At 41.0% G+C, this 14,707-nt stretch overlaps 1 protein-coding gene across 13 annotated transcripts in view; it reads right to left on the reverse strand.

Annotated features, from left to right (window-relative positions):
- XRRA1 (X-ray radiation resistance associated 1) overlaps nucleotides 1–14,707 on the reverse strand; it is an 86,185-nt gene that overhangs the window by 46,534 nt on the left and 24,944 nt on the right. The window lies entirely within an intron of this gene.

Genomic DNA, 14,707 nt, shown 5'->3' on the forward strand with positions numbered 1-14,707 from the left:
TAGCATTTTAGGTACTACCATCAATGTGACCTCTTTTGTGTCCCCAGGTGGATGAGGCCTAGGGAATTATTTTTAAGCACACAAAGACAGCCGATTCAGATCATGTTTTCATTCCTCCCTCCAACTCCATCCCCTCTATACACCAAAACAAACACATATGGACATCCAGTCACAAATACATATACACATACATAAACCACAAACATGCATACAGCAAAAGGAAGGGAAAGGAGAATTTCTTCTGAGCCTACTGCATTCCTGGCACTGTGTTGGTTGTTTTATATACGTCATCTCAGAACAGCACTGAGGAGGGTAGGTGTTATCTATCTCCTCTTCAGATGAGGAAATTCAGACTCAGAGTGACTTGCCTAAAGTCTCAGAGATAGAAAGTGGTAGAGCTCAAACTCTACTCCAAACTCCAGGCCCTTTCCACTGCAGCGCCCACCTCTCACAACACACCTTCAAGCCCTGTGTGGGTTGAAGGGTGGGGAGGTGGAAGGGTAGCCATTGCCTGGACCGGAGAAGCTAGACGAAGGTAAGCAGTGAGTTCAAAAGTCCAAAAGGACTGTTACTGTACACCCAAAGGCAGGAATATTTCAAAGGTGAATTTAGAGGGAGTATATGGCCAGTGGTGCATTCATTCATTTATACTCATGAACTTCTTTAACACGTATCTGTGGAGCTGGGAATAGAAAGAGAAAAGAACACATCCCCCTCTCAGGGTGCTTCTAGTCTCACAGAGGAGCTAGATGCCCAGCACACAGTGGGACAAATGCTGTAACAGAGGCAGGCATGAAGCTTGCTGGGAATCATCCACTCTGGTGGGGAGGACCCACGGAAGGCCATGTTTAAACTAAACCATGAAGACTGGAGAGAGAATTTGCCATGTTCTTAACAACTGTGTGAGAGAGAAGGAACAGAGAGAAAAATCACTGCTTTGTGGCTGGCGCTGCAGTATTTTTAGAAGCTCTGGTGAGTCATATTTCTCATGGTGGGGCCTAGAGAGACACAGATGCTCACCTGTAAAGACAAATGGGGTGAGTCACAGAGCGGAGCAGATGTGAAAGCTCGGGGACCGAACTTCAGGCTGCTCCACAATGCTCAGGACGTACATTCAGTATGTCCCTGAAGCATGGCTGTTAGATGTTCCAATTTTCTAACAGTAAATTCCTCCTTTTTTGGTACTCTAATAATGATTTAGACTATAACTATGACTGTAGTTATAACCATGTAGACTGTAGACTATAACCATGATAGTTCTCACTAAAAAAAGGCACAGGTCACATATGGTTTCAGAAAGAACCCTGGCAAGGTGTGGGAAAAGAGGCTTGAAGTCCAAAGACCGGAGACACTCAACAGAGAAGGAAAGAAGCCTTTAGTCCATGGTATTTTTCAAGGTCACAGCTGACTCTCTTCCTCTTCCTGAAAGGACCAACTTTCTTATAATGAATTTTTAATCTACCTGAAAGCAATTACTGGAGGGTGTACTGAAGCTCTGTTGATTTATAATTAATTAGCCAATCTTTACTTTTACCCCAATGAAATATGAAACAGCTAAGAAATACGGCTTCAAAAAATTCCTCTTAAGCCCCGTAACAAAGAACCTGTCTCTTGTGACAAGTTAAACTACTTTGCCTTTTTTAAGTTCAACTCTAATTATAATGTAGTGAAGTTTCATTTTGTCTCTAAAACAGGTGTCTTAAAATAGGGGGGCAGACAAGAGGGAGGTGAGGAAGATAAGATGCAAAGCTTCACAGGAAAGCATCAGACTTTCCCACTGAGCCCTACCCATGGCAGTTTTGGGAGAACAGCTCTTTGAAGTGGCTGGAGTCTGTCAGTAATGGAGAAATCGAGGTTTCCAGCTGTTCAGAGTAGTACTTTTTTTTATTATACCTTCTCTTGGAAAAAGGAATTGATATCATTTAAAATCTGATGGCTTTAATGGAATTTTTTTTGAAGGTAGGAGTATGCCCCAGTGGTTGGATTCCCATTCAGGAATGGGAATTCTTGTGCCATATCAGAAAAAACATGGGGATAAGGATCAGAAGCCCTGGGCTTTGGTTCTGGTGCTGCTGCTCCTAGTTGGTGTTAAGCATCTCTGGGCCTAGTCAGTTCCGCCCTCTAACTGTATGATGAAAGAGGATTTCATTTACTTTACGTTGTAAGATTTTGAATCAGGCTAAAATTATTGCTCAACAGACTGGACCAAGGATTGCAGCAAACAAGATGAAGTTTAGCAAACTCTAATGTTCGTTCAAATGTCAGTTCAGCTTCTGTGATAAGATACAGGAAACCTACCATGCAAACACAGGGTGAGAGAGACAAGGCTTAACAGCTTGCTTGCGTGAAAAAGAACTTACAATATGGCTTCTAAAAAACTAGTGCTCTTTTAAGTCACATTATTAGGAATATGATGATTAGAAAAAAGGGGGTCACAATCCCCCTCTGTTCTGTGCTGGTCAAGCCAAAGAGCCGACCCTTGGAACAAGGGAGCAAGGGAATAGGCCTAATGCGAAGGGCAAAGTATCAGCTATCAGTCAAAACAAGTAAGAGAGCAGTCTAAAGATGGAGTAAGTCAAATATGATTCCCCTAATTCACCCAGAGATAATACTGTGATCTGCCCAGGAATGGAGATACAGACAGTTCGGGATAAATAAGGTATATTGTGAAATGGAAAAAATTAAGAGAATGGAGGATGGAGAACCAGGCAGAGTCAAGTCATGAAAAATCTTGTGATCAATGTTAATGGAGTTTATCTTCGGAACACTGGGAAGCTGCTGAAGGACTTTACGCAGGGCAGTGATAGAATCAGAGGTGCATTTTAGACACATCACTCTGGCCGATGGTAAGGAGGATGGATTGGGAGATGAGAAACTGGAGACTAAGACCGAACAGGAAGATTAACAGAAAAGGGAAAGTTTAAGGAAAGTTTAGGAAGTGTAATTCAGAATCTGGCGACTGAATGGATGTGTGGGGTGAGGACGGAAAGAATTCAGGCTGATGAACACGTTTCTAGCCTGGACAACTGCACAATGGATGAAAAGCAGTGCCCACCATTGAGGCCAGGGACACAAGAAGAGATGTTGGCATGGGCATGTGTGTGATGAGTCCGGTAGGATAAGTAGGATATATGGGTGTATAGCTCAGGAGATAGAAGTGAAGCAGAGAAATACTAAGACTTGGGAAGGGATGAGACCACTAAGAAAGACTCTAAAGATTAAGAAAAACAGTGGGTTGAGAGTGGACAACAGGGGACCAAGATTTAAGAGCCTGGTAGAATAAGAGGAATCCACAGAGCACACTGAGTATGGACAGATGAGTGGGAAGAAAATGACAATAATACCTATCTGGAGCCTCATCACTTTCAAAGCATAATTATTTCAGTTGATACTCTGATGTAATCAGGGGTACATTTATTCTCCCTTTTTCATATATAAAGAAATAGTGCAGAGTGGTGGAGTATTGCCTTACTTTATGAAATTAGACTTAATACTGAAAACAACTAGAATGATGAATAAAATATAAAAAGAAAAAAGATCTATCATTTAAAAACATGTAAGAGATACGAAGATAGTAAGGAAGTAGCATGCTGAAATCTAAAAATCCAGACAGAACCTGAGTACAAGAAGCCACTTGTGCCTTTGCTGATATTTGCTGATCTTGTTGAAAGAGAAGGTGAGGCATGTAATTGGAGATCCCCCCCCACCAACTGAATTTTGGATTCTAAAGAGAGGTACCCTCAGGAGAGAGTGAACCAGAACTAAATCCATTCCCCTCAGCCAGGGGAAAACTGCCTTGGAGTGAACAAAGAAAAGGAGGGAGAGGGCAGGCTGGTCTTCTTGCAAACTCTAGCCCAAATTTGTATCATCAGAGTGGTCCAGAAAATATCCAGCTAGTTTAGTTTAGTTTAAAATGGTTCCACACCAGGCACCTAGGCACCTGGCCAAAATAAATGGAAAGGCTCATGGGTACTGCAGACTAAATAACGTGCACCAACTTTCCCCTTAGTATAAACTAGAAAACCAGACAAAATATATATATTAAAAAAATCCTTAAGGCATCTGGGAACTAACAAGTTGTGAAAAATTGGGAGGCCAAGGTTTGGAAGAAGAAGAAAACCCAAAGGGATTCATGTAATATTTGGGGCCACTTTTCCCCTAAGGCTGTCAACTCCAAAAGTGGCTGAGAAGTTGAGCAGAGATTCTGACAAACTTACCAGTTCAGGGACCAAAAACTGGGAGTCCAGGCTGTGCCACAGAAAGGGAACCCTGATCAAATGCCCCTGCTTTAAGTTAGGGCATTGAAGGACTAAATCCTAGGGAGAAGTGTGAACTACAGTGGGGTCCTTGCAGGGATTAAATATTAGCTTCAAAGAATTTCAGTTTCCATAAATGAATTAAGATGATTTGGAATTACTGGTGATCTATGTAACCAAAGAACTCTAGATCTGGTGAGAAAAAAAGTGATTTGAGTTGCCCAAAGGGAGAGTCATGGTCTCTCATTCAGTTCCTGACTATTTACATTTAAAGAAAAAAACTAATTAAACTTAATAAAATTAAATATTCAGCTCTCCAGTCACACTAACTACATTTCAAGTGCTCAGTATGACTAGAGGCTACCATTGCAGACAATGCGATATAGAACATTTCCAGTGTTGCAGAAAGCTCCACTGAACAGTGCTTTCAAGGATTACCACATAACACCTGCAAATTGGTGCTAATGTCTGGGAATATGAAAGCCACGGTGGTCCACTCAAAGTGAGGGATTGTGAAGGTCCCATGGAAGAAGGAAAATTTAGCCTGTGGATGGACAGTGAAGTCACAAACCTACTTTGTGGTTCTCTCTCCAGTTCCTGAACTTGTAAGTAGAACAGATATACTAAGCAACTGACAGAATAACCACACTTCTTTACTGACCAACCAAATGAGGGATATTCTAGTAGGAGGGGCCAAACTGACACCCTAGGAATTCTGCTTCCAAAACAGTAAACCAAAAATAATTCTGCATCCCTGAGGTAACTGTGGAGATTACTGCCAACACTAAAAACTAGAAAGGTGGAAGGATAATGAGTCCTATGACATCCCTGTTTAACTTGTTTATTTGGCTTATGCAGAAAACGGGTCTTGAAGAGTGACTGGAGATTACTGCAAGCTTATTCAAGTGGTGACTCCAATTTCAGCTGCTGTTCCATATGTGGACTCCTCTTACTGCATGCAGCACATCAACACAGTCCCTAGCACTTATGATATTGCTGAGGACCTGTCAAATGTTTCTTTCTTTTTTATCAATGAACGAGAACTACCAGAGCAGTCTGCTTTCACCTGACAGGGACAGCAGTATACCTTTGTTCTCTTCTCTGGGGGCCACATCAACTCTTTAGCCCTATCATAATCTATTCCACAGGGATCTTAATTATTTTGGTATTCCACATCATGTTGATAACAGCTGATGGGCAGGGAATTGGAAATACCTCAGATGCCTCAGTATAGAATGTGCCACAGGATGGAGTTAAACACCTCACAAAGATTCAAGGAACTGCCACCTTGATTAAATTTCTTGATGTTCACATATCTGGAGCATGTTGGGATACCCTCCAATGTGAAAGACACCTTGCACCACCTGCTACTAAGAAAAAGGCACAAAGCTTTGTTGGCCTTTTTGAATTTGGACAGATAGCATAGAACATCTGTGTTGTTCTGATGCACTTACTGAGTCTCTGGTCCATTTACTGTGGCTGCCAGTTCTGTGTGGGATCCAAAGCAAGACAAGGCTCTGTGACAGATCCAACCGCCCTGCAAGTTGTTATTTAAGCATTATGTCACTGGCCAAGGGCATTGGGTATTATGACTCAGCAGATCCAAATGTGCCCTAAATGTCTATGGCTGTATAGACAGGGTTACCATACATTTTGACTTTCAAGGACAGTCTGAGTTTTCACCTGTTATCCCAAAATAATTAATAGCGGAGATTTCCCTCTCAACTATGTCCTTGTTTGGATGGTAAATGAATGGTCACCCACTCTACGAATAGAGCCTCTTTTAGTCACCAATTACAGAATGATTTTTGAGCAAAGTTGTGCTCTACTCTGCAGGTAACTATTTTCCTTTTGAAAAACAGTTCCTGGCTTACTCCTATATGTTGGTAGAGACTGAATACCTGACCATGAGACACTAAGGTGACCATGTCTCCTGAGCTGTTCATCATGAACTGAATGTGCAGAACTCCCTCATTAAGCGAAAGCAACACTGGAGATCAGGCACAAGCAAGTCTGGAAAAGTTGCATGAATGAATATTGCTTAGATTTCTATAATGTCTATACCTGCTGTACTGTTGCTTCTCCGTCAATCCACAACTAAGGTCCTATGACCAGTGGTTGTAGGACAAAAATCTGCAGCTGGGTTTACAAATGATTTTGCATGACATGCTGATACTAATCCAAACCAGATTGTTCCAGTACTATAACTCCATACAAAGATGGCTCTGAAAGACAGGGGAGGAGAAATCCTCCCAATAAGTAAAACTTAGAGCAATATACCTGATTGACCATTTTGCTTGGTTGGTGAGACAGCCAGAAGTACAAGTCTATGCTGATTCATGGGCAGTGGTTTACCTGAACAGTCAAAGTTTGGGGGAAAAACAAGGGGTGTAAAACTGCTGTCAGGGAGGTCTGAGGGGAAATTACGTAAAAGGACCTCTCAGAATGGATAGGGAGTGTGAGGAGTATTTGTGTCCCACATGAATGCTCCCAAAGACTATCCACTGTGGCGAAGACTCTCAGTGATCAGGTGGACAAGATGACCCATTCCATCAATGTCAGTTGGATACCCTGGTGCTCGTAAAATGGCCCAAGGCAGGGAAGAAAGCTACACACTTCCCTGTACCAAAGCAGATCTGGCTACCACCCCTGTCAAGCACCCAACCTGCCAATAGCAAAGGGTGATGCCGAGTTCCTAACATGGTACCATTTCTGGGAGGATTAGCCAGCCATGCAGTAGGAGGATGACAACAGTGGACACCTTCCTTCATAAAAGGAGCAGTGACTTTCTCCCCTACAGAAATAAATGTGCATTTGAGACAAAGATTTTCACTCCCTGACCACAACATCCTGACAGCATCACCATCTGCGGACTTACAGAATGTCTTATTCATTATTCTGGTAGTGCACATAACATTGCTTCTAACCATGGAACATATTTCATGTCAAAGAAGTACAATAATGGGCTCACAGACATGGAGTTCACTTTTTTACCATGGACTCCATCACTCGTAAGTAGATGACCTACTAGAATGATAAAATAGCCTTTTGATGACTTATTTATTGCACTAGCTAGGCAACTACCCATTGTGAGGATGGGGTGCTGATTTACAGGATGGAGTGTGAAATAAACCAGCAACCGATACTGATGCTGTTTTTCTCACAACCAGAACACAAGGTCCTAGGAATTAATGAATGAAAATGAAAGCAGCTCCTCTTACAATTATACCCAACAATCCATTTGCAGCTTTTTTGTTTCTCATTCTTGCAACTTTTGAGCTGAGCTGAGTTAGAGGTCTTAGTTTCCTGGAAAGGAATACTTTTACAAAGGACACAACAATAGTTGTACTTAACTGGAAGTTATTACTGGCTACTTGGGTTCCACAGTCCACTGAACCAATAGGCAGGAAAATGTTTACTACATTGGCTAGGTAGTTAATATTGATTATCAAAAGTAGATATGATCGCTGCTATACCTTAAGAACAAAAAAGGAATATGTTTGGAATCCAGGGAATTATCTGGCGTTCCTCACAGAAGTGTCAGGTCCATTAGTCTAAGTTAATGGAATTTCTGCAAGATGAAAGGAGTTCTGGAGAGGGATAGTGGTGATGGCTGCACAACAATGTGAATGTGCTTAATGCCACTGAACTGAACACTTAAAAACGGTTAAGATGGGGAAGGGAGGAGGCCAAGATAGCAGAGTAGAAGGATGCTCGTAGCTCACCCTCTCCCACAAATACACCAAGACTCACATCCACAGACCCACTCAGCCAACCAGAGCACCTGAGGAACTCCGACAGAACATCATCCTCTTCAAAAGATAGAGATGCCAAAAATCTGGTAGGAGAAAAGGAAAAAAGAAAGAAGAAAAGGCAAAACAGTGTGGGACCGGTCCTGCGGGGAGGAAGTGGCAAAGGAGGACTAGCGCTCATTCACTGGGTCTCCCCTCTCCAACTGAGAGGCCAGCAGGACGGTGGGGGAGCCTCCGAGGCTCAGATCTGTACAGAGCAGCCCTTGACTGACAGAACTAAGTTAAACGGGCACAGAGGGTCCCCCCGACACCCAGCCAGAGACGTGGCCAGGCAGCTGGGGGCAGGGCCAGGCTGCCCGAGCTGGGCGGAGGACAGGGACGGCTGCACTGAGGCAGCTCCAGGGAACTATAGGGGGCTGCGTGCTGTGGCTGTGGGTGCACAGGGCAGAACAACCTGGGCAATCCATAAAACAACATGGCTGATGTGCCCTGGTGGGAAGGGTGCATACCCCCATCTCTGAAAACCCATGGAAAGTTTTTGGGTGAAGAGAGGTAGGGCTCAGGCACAGCCGCCATATCCTCCGGCGCTTAGCACCCAGGCGGGGGCAGAGGCAAAACCTGAATCCGCACCTAAGGACTTAGCAGCCTCAAGGGCCAGACAGAGACTTGTCTACAGCCTGAGGCAGATAGGATCCTTCTGTCCTGGTCCCTCAGAGAACTTGCTCCGCCAAGACAAACAAGGCGTTGGGTTTTGGCCTGGAGCAGGGACAGGGCTGTTCCTCAGTCTTCCCCAGAGCACGCCTGCGGAGCGCCGACCCAAGGCGGAGCGCGCAGTGGCACAGAGCAGCGGAGCAACTGGCGCCAGGAGAGGGCAGGCGGCCCCCCACCTTTCGGGCAGGAACGTGGCCCCTGACCGCAGTGCTGGGAGGGGATGCGATCTGCCCTCCTACCTGGCCAGACTGCAACATCTGACTGCGGCATCGGGAGGGGCAGTGACCCGCCCGCCCACAGCAAAGGAGAGCTGCACCTGACCCAGTGTTGGGAGGAGGCGCGATCTGCTTGCCGACAGGCACTGGGAGCAGCACAGACAAGGGCGCCAATGGAGGGCCCTCTGGAAACAGCAAGTTGAGCTCCCAAAACAGGACGTAGACAGAAACACTTCGCATTAAAAGCACAGTCTCCAGGAGAACACTGACACCACCCCTTTTTTTTTTTAAATCTGTTTTTACCTGTTCTATTTTCTATTACCCTTTTAATTTTTACTTCTTAAACAACTATATATACCCCCAGTTTTAATTCCTTTTAAATTAAAAAAAAATATTTTATTATTGTTTTTAAAAATCCACATCATTTCATTTTTATTTCTCTTGGTTTTAATGTCCTGTTATTGATTATACACAGGTTTCAAATACATCTTTTCCTCTTTTCTCCTTTTTTAAAGGTTTTTAAAGGACGTCTCAACTCGATTGCTATTCTGCTTCAACTTGCTCTTCTATTACTCATTATACACTGTTTTCAAACCTTTTTTTCTCCCTTCTTTTAAAATTCTTTCTCTCTCCCTTTTTTCCCCCCTAAGTTTTATTCCTACATAGGCATTAGATAGATAAACTCCTTAAGGACCACAATAGATAACTGATACTCCATAAACCACAGTGCCAGAGAGGTATGAGCAAGATGAAGAAGCAGAGAAACCATTCCCAATTAAAAGAACAAGAGAAATCCCCTGAAAGAACGATCAATGAAATAGACATTGATCGCCTACTAGATCAAGATTTCAAAAAAGGAGTGATCAAAGTACTGAAGGAACTAAAAGAGATTGTGTTTAGAGATATAAAATATGTCAAAAATGAAACTGAAGCTATAAAGAAGAGCCAAGTAGAATTGGTAAACTCATTGCTGAGATGAGAACGGATCTAAAGGCTGTGCAAAGCAGACTAGATAATGCAGAGGAACAAATTAGTGACCTAGAAGACAGGAAAACTGAAAGCACCCAATCAGAACAGCTACAAGATAAACAAATAAAAACAAATGAATATAGCATAAGGGACCTATGGGATAATATAAAGCATGCCAATCTTCACATAATAGGGGTCCCAGAAGGGGAAGAAAGATCAAAGGGGATTGAAAAGGTTTTTGAAGAAATCATGACTGAAAACTTCCTAAACTTAAAGAAGGAATCAGATATCAAAGTACAGGTAGCTCAGAGGGTCCCAAACAGGAAGAACCCAAATAGACCCACACCAAGACATATCATAATCAAGATGGCCAGAGTCAAGGATAAAGAAATGATCCTAAAGGCAGCAAGAGAAAAGCAAAGAGTGAGTTACAAGGGAACCCCCATAAGACTCTCAGCTGATTTCTCTACACAAACACTACAGGCCAGAAGGGAGCGGCAAGATATATTCAAAGTCCTGAATGAAAAAAAGATGCAGCCTAGGATACTTTATCCAGCAAGGCTATCCTTTAGGATAGAAGGAGACATAAAGAATTTCACAGACAAGAAAAAGCTACAAGAGTTTAGCAACACTAAACCCATGCTAAAAGAAATACTGAAAGTTCTACTCTAAATAGAAAAGCAGCAGGATGCTACAGAAATGAGAAACTCACAACTGGAAAGGTAATAACTCATGAATTACAAATAAAATAAACACGAAATTCTAAAGGAAGCCATAAAAATCATTGAGAGTGGGAGGAGGAGGCAGGAAAATATAGAATATTTTTTTCTTTCTTTTTTAAATTTTTTGTTCTCAGTAGGATGGGTTTGAGATCATGTTACTATCAGTTTAATAAAAGCAGTTATAGTAATGGGCTAATAGACTTACAAAAAAGGGTAACCACAAGCCAAAAACTTACAAGGGAGTCACAAAAACTAAATAAAATCCATGATAGTACAAAGGAAAATTACCAAACCACAAAAGGAAGAAGAAAGGAACAAAGAGGAAATACCAAATCAACTGCAAAGGTAAGTTCAAAATGGCAATAAACACACATCTATCATTAACTACTGTAAATGTTAATGGACTAAATGCTCCAGTCAAAAGACATAGAGTGGCAGACTGAATAATAAAGCAAGAACCTTCAATATGCTGCATACAAGAGACCCACTTTAGGGAGAAGGACATATATAGACTGAGAGTGAAAGGATGGAAAAGGATATTCCATGCAAATGGAAAAGCCAAAAAAGCAGGTGTTGCAGTCTATTTTAAAACAGACTTTAAAACAAAGACCATAAAGAAAGATAAAAAAAGGACATTTTATAATGATTAAACGAGTGATACAAGATGATGATACTCATTCATATATATGCACCCAATATAGGAGCACCTAAGTACATAAAACAATTACTAACAGAAATAAAGGGGGATGTTGATGGGAATACAATCATAGCTGGAGATTTTAACACAGCATTAACATCACTAGACAGATCTTCCAGACAGAAAATAAACAAGGCAACAGAGAAATTAAATAATACAATAGAAAAAATAGATTTGGTGGGTATTTTCAGAGCATTACACCCCCCAAAAATAGGATATACATTCTTTTCAGGTGCACATGGAACATTTTCCAGGATTGATCATGTACTTGGGCACAAAAGAAACCTCAACAATTTTAAGAAGATAGAAATTATCTCAAGCATTTTTACTGACCACAATGCCATGAAACTAGAAATCAACAGCAGAGAAACAAAGGAGAAAAAAAGGAAAGCATGGAGATTAAACAATATGCTATTAAAAAACCAATGGGTCAACAAGGAAATCAAAGCTGAAATTAAAAAATACCTTGAGACAAATGAAAATGAAAGCACAACCACACAAAATTTATGGGACACAGCAAAGGCAGTGCTAAGAGGGAAGTTTATACCGATACAAGCCCTCCTCAAAAAAGAACAATCTCAAATAAACAATTTAACCCACCAGCTGAGAGAACTAGAAAAAGAACAAAAAACCCCAAAAGGCAGAAGGAAGGAAATTATAAAGATTAGGGATGAAATAAATAAAATAGAGATTAAAAAAAAACCACAGAAAAAATCAATCAAACCAAAAGCTGTTTTTTTGAAAAAGTAAATAAAATCGACAAACCTCTGGCCAAACTCACAAAGAAGAAAAAAGAGAGCACAAATTAGCAGAATAAGAAAGGAAAATGGAGAAATTACAACAAATAAAATAGAAATACAGAATATCATACAAGAATATTATGAAAAACTATATGGAACCAAACTGGATAACCTAGAGGAGATGGACAAGCTTCTGGGAACATACTGTCCACCAAGACTGAATCAAGAAGAAACTGACCACTTGAACAAACCGATCACTAGAAATGAAATTGAAATAGCAATAAAAAAAACTCCCTACAAATAAAAGTCCAGGACCGGATGGCTTCACCAGGGAATTCTACCAAACATACAAAGAAGAACTCATACTAGTCCTTCTCAAACTCTTCCAGAAGACTGAAAAGGAGGGAATACTCCCAAACTCATTCTATGAAGCCACCATCACCCTGATACCAAAACCAGGCAAAGACACTACAAAAAAAGAGAATTATAGGCCAATATCACTGATGAACATAGACGCCAAAATCCTCACCAAAATATTAGCAAAGAGAATCCAACAACACATAAAAAAGATTATACATCATGACCAAGTGGGGTTCATCCCAGGGACACAAGGGTGGTTCAACATATGCAAATCAATCAATGTAATACATTACATCAACAAGAGAAAGGACAAAAACCACATGATCATCTCAATAGATGCAGAAAAAGCATTTGATAAAATTCAACACCCATTTATGATAAAAACTTTCACCAAAGTGGGTATAGAGGGAACATATCTCAACATAATAAAAGCTATATATGACAAACCTACAGCCAGCATAGTACTCAATGGTGAAAAACTCAAAAGCTTCCCACTAAAATATGGGACAAGACAAGGATGCCCACTCTCACCACTCTTATTCAACATAGTCTTGGAAGTCCTAGCCACAGCAATCAGACAAGAGAGAGAAATAAAAGGGATCCAAATTGGAAAAGAAGAGGTAAAAGTGTCACTATATGCTGACAACATGTTACTATATAGAAAACCCTAAAAGGTCCACACAAAAACTACTAGAAATAATCGAAGAATTCAGCAAGGTAGCAGGTTACAAGATTAATGTTCAAAAATCAGTTGCATTTCTTTACACTAATGATGAATCAACAGAAAAAGAAAGTAAAGAAACAATCCCCTTTAAAATAGCACCCAAAGTAATAAAATACCTAGGAATAAATCTAACCAAGGAGGTGAAATTATTATACACAGAAAACTATAAACCATTGATGAAGGAAATTAAAGAAGACTTTAAAAAATGGAAAGATATCCCATGCTCTTGGATTGGAAGAATTAATATTGATACAATGGTCACACTGCCCAAGGCAATCTACAGATTTAATGTAATCCCTATCAAATTATCCAGGACATATTGTACAGAACTAGAACAAATCATAATAACATTCATATGGAACCATCAAAGACCCAGAATTGCCAAAGCATTACTGAAGAGAAAGAAAGAGCCTGGAGGAATAACTCTCCCAGATTTCAGACAATACTATACAGCTACAGTCATCAAGACAGCATGGTATTGGTACAAAAACAGACATACAGACCAATGGAACAGAATAGAGAGCCCAGAAATGAACCCACAAAATTTGGCCAACTAATCTTCAACAAAGGAGGCAAGAATATACAATGGAATAGAGACAGTCTCTTCAGCACGTGGTGTTGGGAAAAGTGGACAGCAGCATGTAAAGCAATGAAGCTAGAACAAGCTAGAACACTCCCTTACACCATACACAAAAATAAACTCAAAATGGATCAAAGACTTAAACATAAGACAAGATACAACAAACCTCCTAGAGGAAAATATAGGCAAAACATTATCTGACATACATCTCAAAAATGTTCTCCTAGAACAGTCTACTCAAGCAATAGAAATAAAAGCAAGAATAAACAAATGGGACCTAATTAAACTTACAAGCTTCTGCACAGCAAAGGAAACCATAAGTAAAACAAAAAGACAACCTACGGAATGGGAGAAAATTTTTGCAAATGAAACCAACAAAGGCTTGATCTCCAGAATATATAAGCAGCTCACACGACTTAACAAGAAAAAAACAACCCAATCCAAAAATGGGCAGAAGACCTAAACAAGCAATTCTCCAAGGAAGAAATACAAATGATCAATAGGCACATGAGAAAGTGCTCAATGTTACTAATTATCAGAGAAATGCAAATCAAAACTACAATGAGGTATCACCTCACACCAGTCAGAATGGCCATCACTCAAAAGTCCACAAATGACAAATGCTGGAGAGGCTGTGGAGAAAAGGGAACCCTCCCTCACTGCTGGTGGGAATGCAGTCTGGTGCAGCCACTGTGGAAAACAGTATGGAGATTCCTCAAAAGACTAGGAATAGACTTACCATATGACCCAGGAATCCCGCTCCTGGGCATATATCCAGAAGGAACCCTACTTCAGGATGACACCTGCACCCCAATGTTCATAGTAGCATTACTTACAATAGCCAAGACATGGAAACAGCCTAAATGTCCATCAACAGATGACTGGACAAAGGAGATGTGGTACATTTATACAATGGAATACTACTCAGCCATAAAAACTGACAACATAACGTCATTTGCAGCAACATGAATGCTCCGGAGG

The sequence above is a fragment of the Camelus bactrianus genome, chromosome 10 (genome assembly GCF_048773025.1).
Source record: "Camelus bactrianus isolate YW-2024 breed Bactrian camel chromosome 10, ASM4877302v1, whole genome shotgun sequence".
Taxonomy (NCBI): domain Eukaryota; kingdom Metazoa; phylum Chordata; class Mammalia; order Artiodactyla; family Camelidae; genus Camelus; species Camelus bactrianus.